The sequence below is a fragment of the Elephantulus edwardii genome, unplaced genomic scaffold (genome assembly GCF_000299155.1).
Source record: "Elephantulus edwardii isolate Elephantulus edwardi_28Jun2011 unplaced genomic scaffold, EleEdw1.0 scaffold00368, whole genome shotgun sequence".
Lineage (NCBI taxonomy): Eukaryota > Metazoa > Chordata > Mammalia > Macroscelidea > Macroscelididae > Elephantulus > Elephantulus edwardii.
The window spans coordinates 1,355,886-1,376,001 of record NW_006400118.1 but is presented as its reverse complement, the minus strand read 5'-3'; the positions used below and the strand labels follow the sequence as shown (position 1 = coordinate 1,376,001).

The following is a 20,116-nucleotide window of genomic DNA, read 5'->3' as shown; positions in this document are numbered from 1 at the left end:
TTCCATGCATCTAAACCTTGTAATCATCTTGCCAAGACGACGTTATTGGCACTATTTTAGAATCCAACAAGAGAGACACAGAAAAGTTAATGTCATTAACCCTTAATAAGAGGTAAAATAAACCTAGGCCTCCTTATACCAAGTCCAAGATCTTAAAGAACACGGCATACAGCCGTCTCCGACTTATGAATTTTGGAAGCTGTCATCTGCAGCTACTCTCCCCTGAATCAGGTTCCTTCCCCAGGAGATCCCTGAAACCACATCTCGAATAAGAATCCCAGCCTCTGCTGCAGTGAAAGTCAAGCCATCAGCTGGGCTCTCTGGTAATTTAACTTGTGGATTAGTCCTGACATTGCTCTCTGGAAACAAATTCCTTCCTTTCAATTGTGGCTTTCAGCAGACTGCATTCTTCCTGGGCTACTGAGCCTGGGCCCCAAATTCATTCATTCTCTGTCTTCCAGATTAGCAAGAGATGCTTTCACTTATCTCTCAGCAAATGGGGAAAAAAAAAACCTTCAAACTAACTCAGAAACTCTATGAAAGGCTAATGGCACAGAAGTCGAGAGGCTGAAAGAGAAATGGATATTAAAAGCAATCCTCTACTATTATTTCATAAATGAGCGAGAATTTCAAAAAGCCAAATAACAACATACTGAGGAGACTTGACTAATAAGAACTGAGCTGAGAACTGAAGGACCTGAAAATAGCGATAAGGCAGATTTAATCTTAACTGCCAGCGTTAGCTTTTTAACAAGAAAATGGGTTTTTATTACTTGTCTAAGTCAAAGAAATTGTTGTGAGGAATTTAAGACAGCTTTAGTTTTTGAGTATCAAATGAAAAAATAGAAATAAACTAATGAGTATACTAAGTAATTGGCTAAAACAATCTAATATCTATCTATTTGAGGAAATACTACTGGGGTTTAAAAAGGTTACTGAAGAAGAAAGTTTAGTAATATGAAAAGTCCTTCACAACACTATTAATAGAGGGGAAATGGGTTGCAACACAACATCTTTAATGGCATAAAAACATTTAAACATTTAAAACATTTTAAGAGAGAATACCATGTAGAAAACAATATATACTATGTTACTGAAGTTTTGCTTAAAAGAAAAGGTCTCTATATATTTCTTTAAAAGTATGGGTAACTACACACCCAAACCTCAGTGGTGACTGGGTGCCAAGAGGTTATTAAAAGCACAACTAATTTTTCTTTTCTTCCTTTTACCTACTGGCACTCTTTAATCGGTAGTAAGCATGTCTTGGCTTTGTAATTCAAGTATCACTTTCAACAGTAGAAACTACGCTTCAAACTCCTCTTCAAAAGAGAGAGAGAACTAAGGCAAAGAGACTTGTCTTGAGCATACCAAGAATGCCTACATATTTTTATTGTAACCCAGAAAGAAAAACTGGATAAATTAGGTGACCAACTCAGATAAAGAAATAGCGTGTGGTTTTTGTTGTTAGGTGCTGTTGAGTTAAGGTGGCAATGATTGCTAGTGGCCCTGGGAGCAACAGAAAGCTCCCTGCCCTAACCCGCTCCTCTGCCCTGCTCACGCGCACTGCTGGAGTCCCTGTGAACACATCTCCTTGAAGGTCTTCATCTCTTTTGCTGACCTCTGCCTGTCCCAGGATGTCTTTCTGTAAGCAATGCCCTTCCCAGCAGGACATCATTTTCTCAGACAAAGAATGAGAGCAAGGAAAAAAGAATTTCGTTAAAAACCATCTATGGTTGATGAGGAAGTGCTGAAGCTAAGTGATGACAAGGAGGCCGGTGAGACAAGGAGGAAGGCCGGGGTGGAGGAGGAAGGCCGGGTAGAAAGACGCCATTCACACACTGTGGAGGCGTGAGTCAAGGCCGGGCTCAGGGAGGCACAACAGGTCTGGGTCTGAGGCCCTCCTGGTGCAGAAGTGAACACCTGCTTCTGAGACAGTGCCAACATCTTAGTTGCTGCTTTGTGTTTGTTTGTTATTTCTGTAAAGTGGTGGGTGGACAGGAATGATAGAAGTCAGGTTTGCAATAAAAATCTAACATGAGCCTAACCTGTCTCAGAAGAATGGGTAATAAAAGAAACGATGGTTTCTATCTGTCGTAAAAAGTATGCAACAGGTTCATCTGGCAGAGTCAGTGTTTAACTTATGCCGAGAAGATAAGAGAGACTTGGCACAGAACTGCCAGCCTTCCTCTCCCGTATATCCAAAAAGCAATGCTGTTCTTAACCTCTGTTCAAGCTGCTCCTGCTAGTTGTACTTTGCTATTGTACTTTTCATTTCGTTAAATCGTCAGCAGATCTGAGGGGAAAAGGTGGGTAGTCTCCTCTCATGTGAGTTACAGCCTCCGAAAATCCACTGGAGAATCAGCCAGGAGTTGGATCTGACATGACAGCAGTGGGTCTGAGAGTTTAAGTTACAGAGAACTTTCCAGATTGTGTATGCCATACGATAGTATGTTGCTTGGATGCTAGAAAGGAGCCCTGGAGACAGAGGACATCAGCAGTTTGAGCGCACCAGTCACTACCAGAGACAGATGGGCAGTCTCCTCCTCAAAGACCTGAGGAACTGATGGGGAGTTCCTGGGAGTCAGGAGCAACGCCACAGCCCTGGGCTTGGTTTGGGATTTGTACAGTGCTGGAAGTAATGCCAGTATTTCAAATACCAATCAAGAGAGACATTTATGGTAGGGAGGTCTCAACATACCTTCGAGGAAGACAGATAGACAGATTAGGAAGAAAGGTCTGGTGAGCCACATCTGAAATTAACCAGTGGAAACGCCACCTTACAAAACACAATGCTATCCAGTATACAATATTGACAGGTGAGCCCCCTGGGTTGGACAACTGAGCTATTCAGGCGAGCACAGCCCACCAGCTGTGGGACACGTCCTCCCAGTCACCCATGACATCAGAGTCTGGACACTGAAGGTGGGAAGTCACCAGTGGTGCCAGAGACAGGGCACAACTTCTACCTGTCAGATGACATTGAAGTCGCATAATGGTCTAGTCATTACTACGATGTCAGTAAGTAGAGAGTATGTGTACTTAACAAAACCCCAGTCACTGCCTGGCAAAGTTTAACATGACAGCAAGCAATACATGTTGGAGAAGATGTGGAGAGATTGAGTCTCTCTTACACGTGTTAGTGGGATTTTCAAGTAGTACAACCCTTCTGGAAGGCAGTTTGGCATTTTCTCAAAAGCTGAACAGAGAAATGCTACCTGCCAGCTAATTCCATTGACGTTGTTGTTATGCGCGGGTCAGTCCTTTTCGACTCGTATGTACAACAGCTCTGAATCCTGTTCTATCCTGTGCCAATCTTATTGTCTCTGACACACCTACCCCCATTACCCCAGTCACTGAATCAATCCATCTCATCCAGGGTCTTCCTCTCCTGCACTGTCCCTCCACCCTCCCAAGCATGTGTCCCTCTCTACGGACTAGACCCTCCTTACAACATGCCCAATGTATGTCACACAGAGCTTCAGAATCCTTGCCTCCAAGGAGCAGTCTCACCCTCTCCAGGATGATCCTATTTATTCTCCTAACAGTTTATAGGATATTCTTTACTCTTCTCCAGCACCACAGCTCAAAGGCATCAATTCTCCTATCACCCCTAGTCATTGTCCAGCTTTTTTGATACATAGCAAGTAACTGAGAAGACTATGGCCTGGATCAGGCACACCTTAGTCTCCAGACTGACAGCACTGCTCTTCAGTAATCTGGAGAGGTCCCTGACAGCACACTTTCCCAATTCCATTTGTCTTTTGATCTCATGGCTGCTAGTACCAAGACAGGAATGAATATATCCCAAGGAAAAGAGAACTAGGGCATGAACAGAGATTTGTATACCTATGATCACAGCAGCCTTATTTACAGTAGCAAGGAAATGGAAACAGTCTAAATGCCCATCAGCAAATGAATGGACTGTGAATTATGGTACATTCACACAATGGAATACTCTGCAGCACGCAGCAACAATTTAGAAAAACTGCTAAGAGAACAAACAGGTTTGTCCTGGAGAGGGTAAAGCCAGACTGCTCCCTGGAGTCAAGGATTCTGAAGCTTCGTCTGACATACTTTGGGCATGTTGCAAGGAGGGACTGGTCCTTGGAGAGGGACATCATGTTTGGGAGAGTGGAGGGACAGCGCAGGAGGGGAAGACCCTCGATGAGATGGATCTACTCTGTGAGTGGAGTGGTGGGAATGAGTGTGTTTGAGACGGCGAGGTTGGCACAGGATAGAACGGCGTTTAGGACTCTTGTACATAGGGTCGCTATGAGTCGAAGCGACTGGATGGCACATAACAACAACAACAATATAACATGGTAGAGGCTAGAGTGCATTGTATGGAGTGAACTAACTCAGTCTCTTAGGGCCAAATACTGTATAAGACCATTTATTGTAAAAATAGAAAAATTACTAGTTTAAAAAAACACACAATACCAAAACTCAACCAAACAAAACAAATCCCACTACCATGGGGAGAATTCTGGCTCCTAGCAAGCCTACAGGAGAGGAGAACTTCTCCACAGGGTTTCAAAGTTATTACTGGTTTATTTACAAAGTTCTCATATATTGTTTTTCATAACAAATCTTTCTTATCACCTTAACCCACCCACCCCCATCAAATTGTGCCACTCTACGATTAACCAACCACCCCCTGGCCCATCCTCACCTCTCTGCTCCCGCCTTACCCCCCTTTGGATCTCCATATCATTCTACAATAATGGTTTCATATAGTATTTGTCTTTACAGGACTGAGTTAGTTCGCTCCTCATAAGTTAGGTAGTCATTTACAAAATCATTGCTCCTGCGTGTTATGAAGTATTTCACTGTGTGAATGTACCATAGTTTCTCAATGCATTCGATTGTGGTTGGTCTTCTGCGCTACTTCCATGTTCTGGCGATGGTGACTAACGCTGCTATGAAAATTGGTGTCAAAGAGACATATTTTTGTGTTAGCTAGTTTTTTTAAAATGTATTACTTATTTCTACCATCATTTGCTCATATACAATCATTCATAAACATCATTTCCTGCATGTAGATTGCGTTGTATAGAATTAATTACTAGTGTTGTTATGTGCCATCAAGTCTCCTATGACTCACAGCGATTCTGTGCACCACAGCTCTGAACCCTGACCCATCCTGAGCCAGTCTCACTGTCTCCGACACACCTACCCCCATTACCCCAGCACTGAGCTATTACTGTATGTCTCAGAGCCCCCACGACAACTCACCCACCCTGCCCCTCAGTAATCCCTGCTATCCTGGTGATTTGTACCTCTTTCTTCCACACCCCACTTCTCCTTTCCCTTTTTATAGAAACAGACTGACACATCCTTCTCATTCCCAGTGCCTGGCAGCCTGTGAACTTGAAAGTCAAGCAGTTTAACCACTGCACTCCCAGGGTTCTTTCACAAGCAATAGTAGTCATTCCATTTCCACCTTCTCAAAATTTAAACGCCTCATAGCTGACCCTCTACTGGATTTCTGAGACTTTACATATCACAGGAAGACACTGCCCATCTTTCTCCCATAGGTCACTGGCGGATTCGAACCACCAAAGAGCTGTGAGCTACAAGGTAGCAGCACAACGCCACAAGCACTAGGCCACCAAGGCTCCACGTTCCACCTTGGCGTTGATTAGTAAGTTCCTATCTCACTCCAGAGCGCTGCTTGCCTGGCCTCTGGCGTCTGCTATCACTAGAACTCCTTCTGTTGCCTTTGGGAGTCACAAGGTACTGCACAAAAAACTTTTGTGGAAGGAAATATAATAGATAAATAGTGTTACAACACTCAAAGATACAAAACACAAGACTAGATACTGTCGTCTATGAGCTGGGGGGGGGAGGTTTATAACTTATATGATAATCCTTATCTACAAGTAGAGAAAATTCCCACTGAACTAACCAAACAGTGCCGGGCACACACAAGCCAACAACACAGGCATGCTTTAGTGACTATCAGGACGTGTCCACTGCATGTGACATGTGAGCCGTATCATTAGAGAGGGAGCAGCGCGGTCACTCTGTGAACAGGAGACATGAAACACATGTGCTATCTCTGGAGAGCTGTGACATCCTCCGCACATGGGGAGGTCCGTTTCTGTCTGTGTTCCAGTCGCTATGCTTGAACTCTGCAAGCTTGTGGGGCCTTGGGCACCTATGGCCAGACAATGCCCAGATGGATGTCATGCAGGGTGTGACTGTATAGCCTCCCAGACAATGGCAGAGTAAGAGCATGGGCCCCCAAAGAGCACGGATTTCATGTGACAGAAGAGAAAGGCTAAAACAGAAACCAGCACAGTGCACGGTGAGGAACACCATCTCTGCTTCGTAAAACACTTGTACTGAGAGGCACGTATGAACACAGGAGTTGGACCACAAGGCAAAATCTTCCGAAGCAGATGGAGATTCAAATGTTAAACCCCACGAGGTGAGAATTTACACTAGGCATGTCAGTCACGTCGTCTAACTCTCTCCCAGGCCTCCACGAGAAAAGCTTATTCTGCTCACAGCTTCAATGAAGGCGGCAGCCCGAGGGGGCCACCTTTTGTTTAACGTGGAGGCCAAATCTGAGCGGAACAGTTAGTTAGGCACTTGGCCAACTCACAACTCAAACGCCTTGCTGAAGGGAAGGAAAGGAATTGATCCAATCAGATGTTCTCTCTCAAGAAACTGAACTGGGTATTATTTACACATGGAAGAGCTCGGGTGATGCTCTAGCCAAGCTCTCAAGTTCTAACCAAGGGTGCTGTGTGAGCCTGCCGGCCTCTTCACCAATGAAGGAGGAGGCAGTCTGTCCCCACAGGGAGGGACAGCCTTTGCAAGGCCCATGGGGAAGCTCTGCTCTATCCTAATGGGTCCCCAGGAGTCAATTCAAGGAGCGAGGTCTACACAGAACTGAAAAAAATAACCTGGAGTGGAGCAGAGTCATGTTAGGACACCCTAAAGTTAAACGACAAGAAACCCAGAGCACGAGGAGCCTTCAGGAGAAAAGGCAGGCACAGTAACTTAGGAAAAGAGGCCAATTCACGAGACCCAGCGCAGAGAGCCAAGAACCGCTGAGGTATGTTATTGGCCCAGCACCAGAGGAAAGTGCGGTTCCTACTCTCCCAGGGCCTCAGGCGCAGGATTTGGGGAAATGGGGAGGCTCCATTCCAGGTAATCTGTAAATACTAATTAAAACCCAGGTAAGGAAACGCATTAAAGCCCAGTCTCAATTAATTAGAGAATGAGACTAGAAAATGAAATTCTTCCTTGCTGGGGTATTGCTGTTAAGATGGAAAAAATAAGCAGTGTGTAAAGTCAATGTGCACAATGTCTGCTCACGAAGTGGCCTCAGCAAATATCTGGTCAATAATCTAACATGTGTAAATAGACACGGTGCGATCCATACAAGTTCCAGAGCTACAATCATCCCGCCCCTCGTGCCTGCCTCTCCCACAGAGCCCCTGGGCCCAGAAGGGTAACTCAGATCCCTGACCAAGCTGACCACAAGCTGGCTAAATGACAGTAAGTGTTCAAGTGACCGGGCCCCTGCTCCACCAGGTATTATTTCTTTTGGGGAGGTGGGAGAGATGCACTGGACATCACTACGATCAGGAGGAATACAGTGCAGCAAGATAAAAGAATGCTCAGTTACTTCAAGGAGTTCTGAATCACTGTGGCAAAATGGCCTACAATTCAGAGCTTGAAGCCATTCACCAGACCCACTTTTTTTACCTTCTTAGGGTGGCCCCAGGGTTAGAAGCTGCACTGCAATCCCAAAAGCACATGGTTCGAACCCACCAGCTATACCACGGCATGTCTGTGAATTGTGGTGCCAGCTATAGTCCTGAATATACCATGGACTGCGTATCAAAATAACAAATCTGTCTTAACAGAAAAGCAGTCACGATTTTTGTTTGGGCCCATCAAGGGGTGGGGTGGGGTCAGGCCCTGCATATGGTGAGGAAGCAGGGGATCAGAGAGAGACAGGAAGCCCCTCTGTGAGACGGAGGGACATGGTGAGGGTCGTACTCAGTTGTTCAGAGACAAGTTGCAGTCAACTCAGTGGCACCTGGCAGCAACATACAGGCCTGTGAGAACTCGAGTGAAAGAACCAAATCCAGTAATAAATACTCCAAGACGAACGCCATATTTAACATTTCAACAGCATGTACACGGTGATATTTCCCAACCATCAAGGAGGCCAACAAGCCTGTGAGAGGCAGTCTAGGAAGGAGGCTCTTCACAGAGGAGGAAGGAGACCCCACACAAAACCACCTCAAGGCTGTGAAGGCAAACACACCAATCTGATGGCCCAATTCACAAAGCCAAGCCCTGCAGGACATTACGACTGTAGGAATTATTCAGAACAATTCAAAGTAACTGAGCCTTCTGTCCTCTCACATATCACTGCACTGAATTCCCACAGGTTGTACAATTCTTCCACCTGTCCAAAAAAATAGTGAAGAGTAAAACTGCAATTTCATTTTTCTTCCCTTGTATGTAAATTGACGGCACCTAACAACAATAACAATGACAACACAGAGAGAGCTTTGTTGGCCTAGTGGACAAAAAGTTATGCTACCAAGCCCAACGTGGGTGATTTTAATCTGCAGCCCTCAGGCCTGGTTCACACTGGGTTTTTTGTGAAACATTCTTCTAGGTGGTATAGCACTGGTCTGTGCATTGCTGTACAGAGTTAACTCGTGGTTGCTGTGCAGCTGAACACTGTGACACTGATATGCCAAATGTGATAATAGTCACCCATGGGGGACAGTGTTTGGTGAAGCTCTTCAATTAAAACAAGCTTGGAAGCAGGAGTGGCAACCACTTCTGAAATGGCTTGCCTCTGGAAACTCTATGAACAGTGCTCAGGCCTTCCATTCATAGGGTCGCTATAAGTCATCTATGACTCGATGGAACCTATCAACAACAACAATATGCAAATGCCTTCCCTGACCTGAGAGCCCTGATGGCCCACCTTGCAGGGAGTCGTCGTGTTAACCCAAAGGTGATGCCTCTCTGATAGTGCAAATCCACCAGCAGCTTTGCAAGAGGAAGTTGGGAAATCTTCTACCCTGAGATTTACAGCTTCTGAAAATTCACAGGTGGGTCAACCGCTAGTTGTTTCTGACTCAAAAACAATAGGCGTTTGGGTCTTCGTGGCCTGACAGTGCCAAAGAAGCTCCCTGGTGCATCAAAGACACTTCTTAAATACAGGGTCTAGAAAAACACCATCTCCAAACCTTCCTTCTGTTTCTAAGATACAATTTTGAAAAAATCTTCCAAACTTTCCTCAAACAGGAAAAACTTCCTGACTTTTTCATTGCTGTGTAACTTTCTTTTTTTCTCTCTATTTTTCTACTAGTTTATTTACAAAATTCTGATACAATGTTGAACAAATTCTTTCCATTTCCCTTCCCCCTACCCCATCAAATTGCGGTGTAACTTGCAAGTAAGAAGTAAGGTTTCCACAATTCAGGCATCCATCCATTCATCAAATCTTCACTGCGAGCCCAGTCGGGCGCTGCTTTGAGCATTACGGATAATCACTAATCCTCACGGCCACCAGGTTGGAAGTGACCCATCGCTAACCCTTCAGCAGGTTTTTTGGAGGCTGCAAATAGCATGGGTGATGGGAGTGGGGAGGGGTGGGAGCGATTACCCATCTTTCTCTCTAAGAGCTGCCCGAGTAAGACCACCAGAGAATAATAAACTAAGTGCCACTTGAGAGTAAGCAACACATTTCCCTCCAGACCACACCACCAGAACTCCTTCTTGGGGAAATAAAAAATAAGAATGAGCAAAAATGTTTTCCTGGAGCTCTGGTGGCCTAGTGGCAAGAAGGTGCACTGCAATCCCAGAGGTGTGCGGTTCAAATCCACCAGATGCTCTGCTAGAAAAGGAGGGGCAATCTCTTTCTGTACCAGTCAGATCTGACTTGACGGTACACACAAACAAAAAATAATAAAAATAAAATAAAAAAGTCTTCCTTCTTGGAGCCTTTAAAAAGCGTATCACAGAGTGTGAGTGCGCCAGGAGAGTAGTTAAGTACCATGGAGGGGAGTAAAACATCAAGAGAGAAGGGGAGTGATAAAGGAACGTGGCTGATCTGGGAGGAAAGCTATTGCACCTGGAGAGGCAGCAAATGCAAAGGCCCCGTGAGAGAAGCACAACAGTATCTGAGGCAAATAATTATGTAATTAAACTTGAAGGGGGGAAAAAATCAGAAGAGTTCTAGATTAATTCAGAAAGGTAATCAGGTCAAGAAGCCTCACTGGCTTTGCTCTTATTCTGAAGTCACTAAAGAATATCAAATAGATAATATCAAGGTCATATTTTAACAGACTCTCCCTAGTTCCCTTCGCTCCTTTAAACTCACTGTCATCCACTGAAGTCCAACTCAGAGAGGAAACTGCCTGCCTTCCTCTCTGAGTTACTGATGGATTCCAGCCATCCAAGAGGGAGGCCTTTGGGTCAGCAGTAAAACCCCTGTGGCCTGGGCTACTAGAGTATCTATGCAGAAAAGCAATTAAAGGGCACACAAGAAGATACAGCGAGCTGAGAAGGGGCAGTATAACTATTTGCACTCAAAAGTCTGTTCTTTTTTTTCTTTTTGTTATTTTAACTGAAAGTTTGGATTTCCATTCATTCATTGTTGTACTTACCGCCTTGCCCACCCCTTCCCCCAGTTCACTTTTCTCTTTGAAAAAGAAAATAAAAATAATTCTTTCATTGTTATACAATCCTCCCCCAGACCCCTTCCCAGTCCACTCCACAATGCAGCTTTCATTCTGGACTTTCGTCATGACAATAATACCAATCATGTATTCCTACTAAACTGTTCTCTCCCTCATCTGTTTCAATGCAGTATACATAATTTATCCCATCTTTCTCAGTCTCCCCCCAACCCCAATGTTAGTCCCGCTTTACAACAGCGGCACTATGCAATATTTGTCCTTTTGTGACTGAGATATTTCACTCAGCATAATGTCCTCCAGGGTCACCCATTTTGTATAATATTTCATGAGTTCGTTTCTCAGTGCAGCGTAGTATTTCATTGTGTGAATATACCACAGCTTCTCTATCCATTCATTTGTTGATGGGCACTTAGGTTGTTTCCAACTCTTTGTTATTGTAAACAAAGTTGTTTGGGTGGTGGTTCTGGTTTCTTTAGGGTATATTCCAGTAGTGGAATTGCTGGGTCATATGGTATTTCTATTTCCAACTTTTTGAGAAAGCTCCATACAGCCTTCCAGAGAGGTTGTACAATTTTACACTCCCACCAACTTTCTATCACGGGTGACTCTGATGCTATCTGACATACAGACCAGCTGAGCTTCCAACTTCACAGTAGCACAAGCCTATACTACACCCGGTACAGCAACCTGGCAGATGAGACACGTTTCAGCAGAGCTTCCAGACTAACACAGCTCGTAATGAACTGCGCCGCTTATACAAGGGCAGACACCTCCGAGATTCAACTCCTCCAGCAGCTCTGAGACATAAACATGGGCAGTTCTTGTCCTGTTCAATTTACAGCCTTGCAAACTCCATAGAAGTTTATTATGAACCTTGCTTGTCGAAACAGAGCAGGACCTGAAGCACTTGCTGCAGATGGTCAAGGACTGCAGCCTTCAATGTGGACTGAAGTTCAACATTAAGAAAACAAAGCAACTGGGCCAATTGGTAGCATCATGATAAACAGTAAAGAGACTGAGATTGTTCACAGCTTCAGTTTGCGTGGCTCCACAATCAACATTCTTGATATCAGCAGCCAGAAAATCAAAAGACAAATTGCATTGGGAAAATCTGCAGCCAGGGACTTCTCCAGAGTACTGAAGAGCAATGATGTCAGTCTGGAGGCTAAGGTGCACCTTATCTGGGCCATGGTCTTTGCAATTACTTGTTATGCATCAGAAAGCTGGACAATGACTAGGGATTACAGGAGAATTGATGCCTTTGAGCTGTGGTGCTGGAGAAGAGTGTTGAACATACCATGGACTGCTAGGAGAACAAACAATTTTGTCCTAGAGAGAGTGAGGCCAGGCTGCTCCTTGGAGGCAAGGATTCTGAAGCTTCATCTGACATACTCTGGGCATGTTGCAAAGGAGGTACCAGTCCTTGGAGAGGAACATTATGCTTGGGAAGGTGGTGAGACAGTGCAAGACAGAAAGACCCTCAATGAGATGGATTGATTCAGTGACTAGGATAATATGGATAGGTGTGTGAGAGACGATAAGGTTGGCTCAGGATAGAGCAGCTGTCAGAGCTGTTGTACATAGGATCATTATGAGTCACAAGTGACTTGACAGACATAACAACAACAATATGGGTCAGAACTGATACAATAACAGTGAGTTAGGTAATTAGTACCTGGAGATCTGATCTATTCCATAAAAAACCAGCCAGTGAAAGCCTTGTGAAAAGCAGCAGGACGTACAAGGCTGGAAGACAAGACCTTCAGGTTGGAAGGCAACCACAAATGTCAAGAAAGGAAGAAATTCACAACATGTACCAACTTCCGAAGCCTGAAATTGATCAAACATGTAATCAAGATGCACTGATAATTGCTGATGAGTGGAATGCAAAAATTGGAAACAGAGATGGATCACTAATTGGAAAATATGCTCTTGATGACAGAAGCAGCATTGGCGATCACGTGACAGTGTTCTGTAATGCCAAGAACACAGTCAGTGGAGATTTCCTCTGCCAACAAAATAAATAGTGACTATACACTTGGATCGTGCCAGAGAGAATACACAAGAATCAAATCAACCACATGTGTGGAAAGAAAGAAACAATGGAAAAGTTGACCATCTCAGTCAGAATCAGGGGCTGACTGAAGAACACACCACAAACTGTTCACATACAAGTTTAAGTTGAAAGTGGAGAAAGACAAAACAAGTGTATGAAAGCCAAAATACGACCTTGAGTATTCTGACCATGTGAATTTAGAACCCACCTTAAGATTCAATTTGACACAGTGGATAGTGTTGACTAATGACCAGACAAGTCACAGAAGGACACCATACAAGAAAAAGAAAAAAAGCAAAAAGCATCACTAAAAAGACAGAAAAGAAAAAGCTCAAAACAGATGTCACAAGAAACACTGAAATTTGCTCTTGAAATATACGAGTTAAAATACATGAAGAGATGATGGAACAGAAGAGATGAATGAGGGATTCCGCAAGGTAGTTCAAGATGATAAAGGTCTACGGTGAAATGTGTGAAGACTTGGACTTGGCCAAAAGGGAAGACTACCCTCAACTCTTTCAAACTGAAAGGGCTGAAGAAAAAAAGAAAAGAAATCCCATCCTCCAGTTGCAACAGTGAAGAGTTCTATCAGCAAAACAATTAATGGCATAAGAAACATGGAAGATGAGGAAAGGAATACAGTTTCATTGTACAAAACGAACTGGTTGACATCTCACCGTCTGAGAAGACAGCATATGACCTAGAACCAATGGTAATGAAGGAAGAAGCCCCAATCAGCCTGAATGAATGCCTTGATGGAAAAAGCAAGCTTTGGGGGAGGAAGGAGAGGACGGGATGGATTAACAGAGAAAAGAGTTCAAGGAGAGGGAGCCACTGTCCTGTCTTATCTCTTCAGACACAGCGATCCCTTCATGCCCAGCCTTCCTTCCAATCCAGTATCTGGAAGGCACTTCAGTTTCAAGACTCTTTTAAAGAAATAAATTGTATCATGTCATTTGCTTGTTCTTGGGCTAAAGACAAACACGGCCTGACAAGGTCTTTTCCTGCCCATCCCACCAGCCTCATCTTGCAGCCATTATTTTAGTCCTTGCTCCCTGGCTCCAGCTTCAACGGTCTTATTTAAGCTTCTACCCACTCTCCCCCAAACCGTCCCTGAAAATGACGTATTCATTCCCTTTGTTGATTGCTGTCGACTACGACTCATAGCTACTCTATGACACAAGACCTCATCATGCATTTCCTTACCTGTTGTCATTTCTCCATGTTCATAGAGTTTCCATAGGCATGTGGGTTAGGAAGTGGATGCCACTCCTGCTTCCAAACCGATTTTCCATCTGGGAGCTCCACCAAACACTGTCCACATTGGGAGACCATTATGGATTTGATATCCCAATGGCACAAAGTTCAGCATCACAGCAAACCCAGATTATCTCAGTACAGCAAATTTACGAAGAGTGATGTACAAAGTAGAAGAATATTCCTCCAAATATAACACTAGTCTCACGTAGCCGTGGTTGTATCGTCAAGTCGAATACGACTCATAGTGACCCTATGAACAAAAGAACTGAACTCTGTTCTCTAATTAACATAATTTCTGTATGATTCTAGAGTTTATAGAGTTTCCAGGAGCATCTGTTTCAGGAATTGGATGCCACTCCTGCTTTCATATCTTAATCAAAACACCATCCATGATGGGTAACCAGGATGGTATTGGACACGACTATGGCACAGTGTTCAGCATCACAGCAACTCCAACAAGTTATTCACTAAAGCAAATAGACAAACGACTGCTGTACTTGGTAATTTCTTCTTCCTCCATGAACTAAATTTCTTATGTGTATTCATTTCCACATTTTCACCAAGGACCTCCTAACTTTGCCAGGTCACCTCCTGACACTCTAGGATGGCAACTCAAATCACTTACTTTGATAGCTACCCTTGACCAGCAGGTGCCTCTCCCATAATTTCAGAGCACATCAAGCATGTCCTTGAGAGCACTATACCACACAAACTCGTAATGCAGCATTTACCTACGGCATCATTCGAAGTAGGTCTCATCATTCATGGAGTCTATCAATACATGCAACCAGAGGGAGCCTACTTTGTTGTAAGTCCACTGCCGAGCATACAGGAGGTAGTCCACAAAGACTTGATGAATAACATTCCTCTGGTGCAACCACTGTAGAAGGCACTATGGCGCTTTCTCAAAAAGTTGCAAATAGAAATACCATTTGATCCAACAATTCCACTACTGGGACTATACCCCAAAGAGAACATAACTGCCACCCAAGCAGATATATGCACACCCATGTTTATCACGGCTTTGTTCACAAAAGCAAAGAGTTAGAAACAACCTAAGTGCCCATCAACAAACTAATGGATACAGAAGCTGTGGTATATTCACACAATGGAATACTACGCTGCATTGAAAAACAAGGAACTCATGAAATATTATTCAAAATGGGTGACCCTGGAGGGCATTATGCTGAGTGAAGTATCTCAGTCACTAAAGATAAACTACTGCACAGGGCCACTGTTGTAAAACAGGACTGACATCGGGGTTGGGGGGAGACTGAGAAAGATGGGTTAAATAATGTATACCATATTGAAATAGATGAGGGAAAAACTGTTTTAAAAGGATATGTGATTCAATGTAAGAATTTTTCTCACATCAACAAGGCAAAGAACAAGAACCATATGGTCCTATCAATTGATGCAGAAAAAGCCTTTGATAAAATCCAACACCCTTTCCTGATTAAAGCACTCAACAAAATAGGATTAGAGGGGAATTTCTTCAACATAGTAAAAAGTATCTATGAAAACCCAAGAGCCAACATTGTTCTTAATGGAGAGAGGTTAAAGGCATTCTCTTTAAGAACAGGAACTAGGCAAGGATGCCCACTATCACCTCTCTTATTCAGTATTGTTTTGGAAGTCTTAGCAATAGCAATAAGACAAGAGAAGGGAATAAAAGGTATCCAAATAGGCAACGAGGGGGTAAAATTATCCCTCTATGCCGATGACATGATAATATATTTGTTGTTGTTGTTATGTGCCGTCAAGTCGCCTGCGACTCATAGCGACCCTATGTACAACAGCCCTAAACTCCGCTCTGTCCTGTGCCAATCGCACTGTCTCTGACACTCCCATCCCAATTATCCCAGTCACTGAATCAATCCACCTCATAGAGGGCCTTCCTCTCTTGCGCCGTCCCTCCACCCTCCCAAGCATGATGTCCCTCTCTAAGGACCAGTCTCTCCTCACAACATGTCCAAAGTAAGTTAGACGGAGCCTCAGAATCCTTGCCTCCAAGGAGCCACCCGGTTTAAGCCTCTCTAGGACAAATCTGTTTTCCCTCTATGCCGATAACATGATAGTAAACTTGTTGTTGTTGTAGTATACTTAGAAAACCCTAAAGACTCAGCAAGAAAACTATTGGACGTAGTTGACCAATTCAGCAAAGTAGCAGGATACAAGATCAACATACAAAAATCAGTTGGATTTCTCTACAGCGACAAAAAGAATACAGAGCCAGAACTAAGAGAAACAATACCTTTCACATTAGCTAATCACAAGATTAAATACTTGGGAATAAATTTAACAAGAAGTACAAAGGACCTTTTCCAAGAAAATTACAAAACATTACTACAAGAAACAAAAAGAGATCTTGAAAAGTGGAAGAATTTTTCTTTTACTTTTCAAAGAGGGGAGTGTACTGGGGAGAGGTTGGTCGGGGAGAAAAGAGCAACAATGAATGAAATCCAAAGTCTCTTTAAATTTTCATTGAAATTAATAATAAAAATTTTTTTTCAAAAACCCTCTTCCTCGATCTCCCTCATCAATTTTCTAATCAATGAAATAAGGTCTTCTTTGTCTGGATCTTGGCTCAATATTTCCCTTTGTGGTTGTGAAAGTCCAAGTTAACCCTGCACTTCTCAGCTCCTCCTTGTGGGAAACACCTGTCTCTTTCGGCCTCTGCCTCCCCGAAGGGCCCTGTATTCAGACGCCCACACTGTCGCATCTCCTTGTTCTCTCAGAAGAACTGACAGCATAAATACGGGCCTGTCTCTACCTCAAGTGCCTTTTAGTTCCTCACAGGAAACCTGAGTCATTTCTTTTTTCAATCCCCACTTATTTTTCACAGGGAGTTACATAAGATTGTAATAATATAATGCAGAAAAGGCTTTGAAAGCCATCCAATCAACATGGTAACCGTAATCACAGACAGCCACAGTAAGATCATGCCAGTATTTGGAGATAAAATGGTAGGGGGAAAAAATAACCTAAAACTGAAACTACTGTTGTAGTTGTTGTTGTTGTTGTTGTTGTTGTTAGGTGTCATCAAGTCAAGTACAACTCACTGCGGCCCTAAGAACAAAAGGTCTGAACCCTGTTCTACCCTGTGCAATCCTCCTCACACTTCTGATGACTAAGGGGCCACTGTAGCAGTAACTGTCAGTGCACCTGGTTGAGGGTCTTCCTTTACTTCGCCGACCCCCCACCCTTCCCAGCATCACGTCCTTCTCCAAGGAACAGCCCCTCCTAACAACATGTCCAAAGTATGTGAGACAAAGCCTCATCATTCTTGCTTCCAAAGAGCACACCAAGGGACCTCTGGTGGCCTAGTGGCCAGAAGCTGCACTACAATCCCAGAGATTAGCGGTTCGAATCCACCAGATGCTCTGCTGGTGAAGGAGGGGCAATCTTCTCCTGTACCTGTCAGATCCAATTTGACAGTACACACACAAAATAATAAAATTAAAAAAAAAAAACACTCCAGCTACACCCCTCTCCTCTGTTCTCTTGGCCATCCATGGGATGTTATCCGTATTCATTGCATAGCAAGTGATCAGGAAGATTACGGCCTGATTCAGATGCACCTTAGTCCTCCAACTGATATCATTACTCCTTAATAATTTGGAGAGGTCCTTAACTGCAGATTTAAAACTGAAACTACAAAGGAAAAAAGGCAAAGTTATTCCCATGGCGTTGGATCCTACTGAACAACCGACCCTCCAACAGGTTTCCAAACCTCTAAATCACACAGTTAAAGGTGAAATGGAGAAGCTGAAATAAAACCACTGTAAGCAGAGGTGACTGTCTATCTTTCTGTTTCAGAGCAGCTGGTGGATTCGAACTACTTGCCTCTGTGTTGGTAGCTGAACTCCTTATCACCTGATCGCCAGAGCTCCCTACATGTCTGTATGTCTGCCCTGTTCTTGAGAGGGAGGGTTGGTGGCTCATACTTTTTTACATTCAAAGCATGAATAAGACCACAAGAAAAGATGGCTAACCGTGTAGCGGTCCTATGAGATACTGAAGACTTTTCAAAGAACGACATGTACCAGCATGCAATGACACAGTGATTTACAAACAGCGTTCTTTGGGGGAGAGGGGAACAGACTGTAAACATCAATGCGGCATATTTTCTGTGTAAAATGCATGTAATCAGTATTTTTCCTCAAAATGTATATGCAAGACCTGTGAGAAGAATGTTACCACACTGAGGACAGAGTAGACGTTGGCAAAGGGGAAAGGGCTCAGTACTTCAGTCTTAGCGGAAATGCTTTCTAGAATTCCTCTCTATAACATGGAGAAAATGTTATTTGTTGCTTATGGAAGTCAAAATTAATGGTGAAAAAATGAAAAGAGAACACTATATTCTTTTTAAAAAATATTATTATTATTATTATTATTATTATTATTATTATTATTATTATTATTATTATTATTATGTGTGTGCCCTCAAATTTGATCTGACTCGTACAGGAGATTGTTCCTCCTTCTCCAGCAGACAATCTGGTGGATCTGAACCACTCACCTCTGGGATTACAGTGCACCTTCTTGCCAGTAGGCCACCAGAGCTCTCCAGAGAACACTATATTCTAATGATACTCAAAATCCAAGAGCCTAGAAAGCCCAATCTCTGGCCAAGCTAAGAGGTCCTCAGACCTGAACTCTTCAGTCAGAACGGGCACTCCCGGGCTCTCGGGTTGTGGCACTCAGACCTCTACTTCTGTTTATAAAGACACAACGCTCTAGAGATGGGACTACTGTCCGGCCTGGCGGCAAAGTGCATACCACTCAAGCTGCTAACTGATAGGATTCCATAGTCCGAATCCAATAGTTAATACAGAGAGGCAGTCTCATTCTAAAAAAGATTTCAAAACTTAAACCCCAAAACAACTATGAGATATCATCTCACCCCAGTAAGAATAGCAAAATTTAACAGAACAGCAAACAGCAAATTCAGGCGAGATTGTGGAGAAAACTGGAACCCTTATCCACTATTGGTGGGAGTGTAAAATGGTGCAACCACTGTGGAAGACAGTGTGGTGCTTTCTCAAAAAGTTGCAAATAGAGATACCATTTGATCCAGCAGTTCTATTACTGGGAATATACCCCAAAGAAACCATAACTGCCACCCAAGCAGATATATGCACACCCATGTTTATTGCAGCTTTGTTCACAACAGCAAGGAGTTGGAAACAACCTAAGTGCCCAGCAACAAATGAATGAGTAGAGAAGCTCTGGTATATTCACTCAATGGAATACTATGCTGCATTGAAAAACAAGGAACCAATGCAAAAATCGATGACCCTGGAGGACATGATACTAAGTGAAATATCTCAGTCACAAAAGGACAAATACTGCATAGTGCCACTACTATAAAACAAGACTGATGCTGGGGTTGGGGGAGACTGAGAAAGATGGGTTCAATAATGTATACTGCATTGAAACAGATGAGGGAGAAAACTGCTTAAAAGGGATATGTGATTAGGTATTAGTGTCATGACAGGAGTCCAGAGCGAAGGCTGCATAGTAGAGTGGACCTAGTAGGAGGGATTGTAAAACAATGCAAGAATTTTTCTTTTACTTTTCAAAGAGAAGAGCAAATTGGGGGGAGGGAGGGGTGGGCAGGGAGAAAAGTGCAACAATAAATGAATGTAAATCCAAAGTCTCTAAACTTTCTTTAAAATTAATAAAAATAATAAAAAGAGTAAAAAAAAAAACCCAACAGCTTAAACTCATCACTTTCAAGTCCAAATTAGCTCATTAACCAAACCTCCACTGGGTTTCTGAGCCTGTAGGTAAGAAGGGGAAATCTTTCTCTCTCAGAGGCACTGGTGCTATTTGAACCAAAACAGAGATGTGACTTTTGGGGTTCAGCAACACAAGTCTGCACGGACTACGCCATCAGGGCTGGAATATGGAGGTAAAGGCAGAGTGTGTTTTGGGTCCAACCTCAAAGTGTAGGATACTATGTGCCTGAAGTCAAGACTGTTTATACAGCGTAACGTCAAGAAGACAAAGACTCTCACCACTGGACCAATTGGCAGCATCAGGATGGATGGTGAAGAGATTGAGATTGTTCACAGCTTTATTTAGTTTGCTTGGCTCCACAGTCAAC

The 20,116-nt window shown here is 43.4% G+C and overlaps 1 protein-coding gene and 1 pseudogene across 1 annotated transcript in view; one reads left to right on the top strand and one right to left on the bottom strand.

Moving 5' to 3' along the window:
- Positions 1–20,116, bottom strand: part of ARHGEF26 (Rho guanine nucleotide exchange factor (GEF) 26) — a 182,163-nt gene that overhangs the window by 146,332 nt on the left and 15,715 nt on the right. The window lies entirely within an intron of this gene.
- LOC102852622 overlaps positions 1,730–20,116 on the top strand; it is a 21,397-nt pseudogene continuing 3,010 nt past the window's right edge.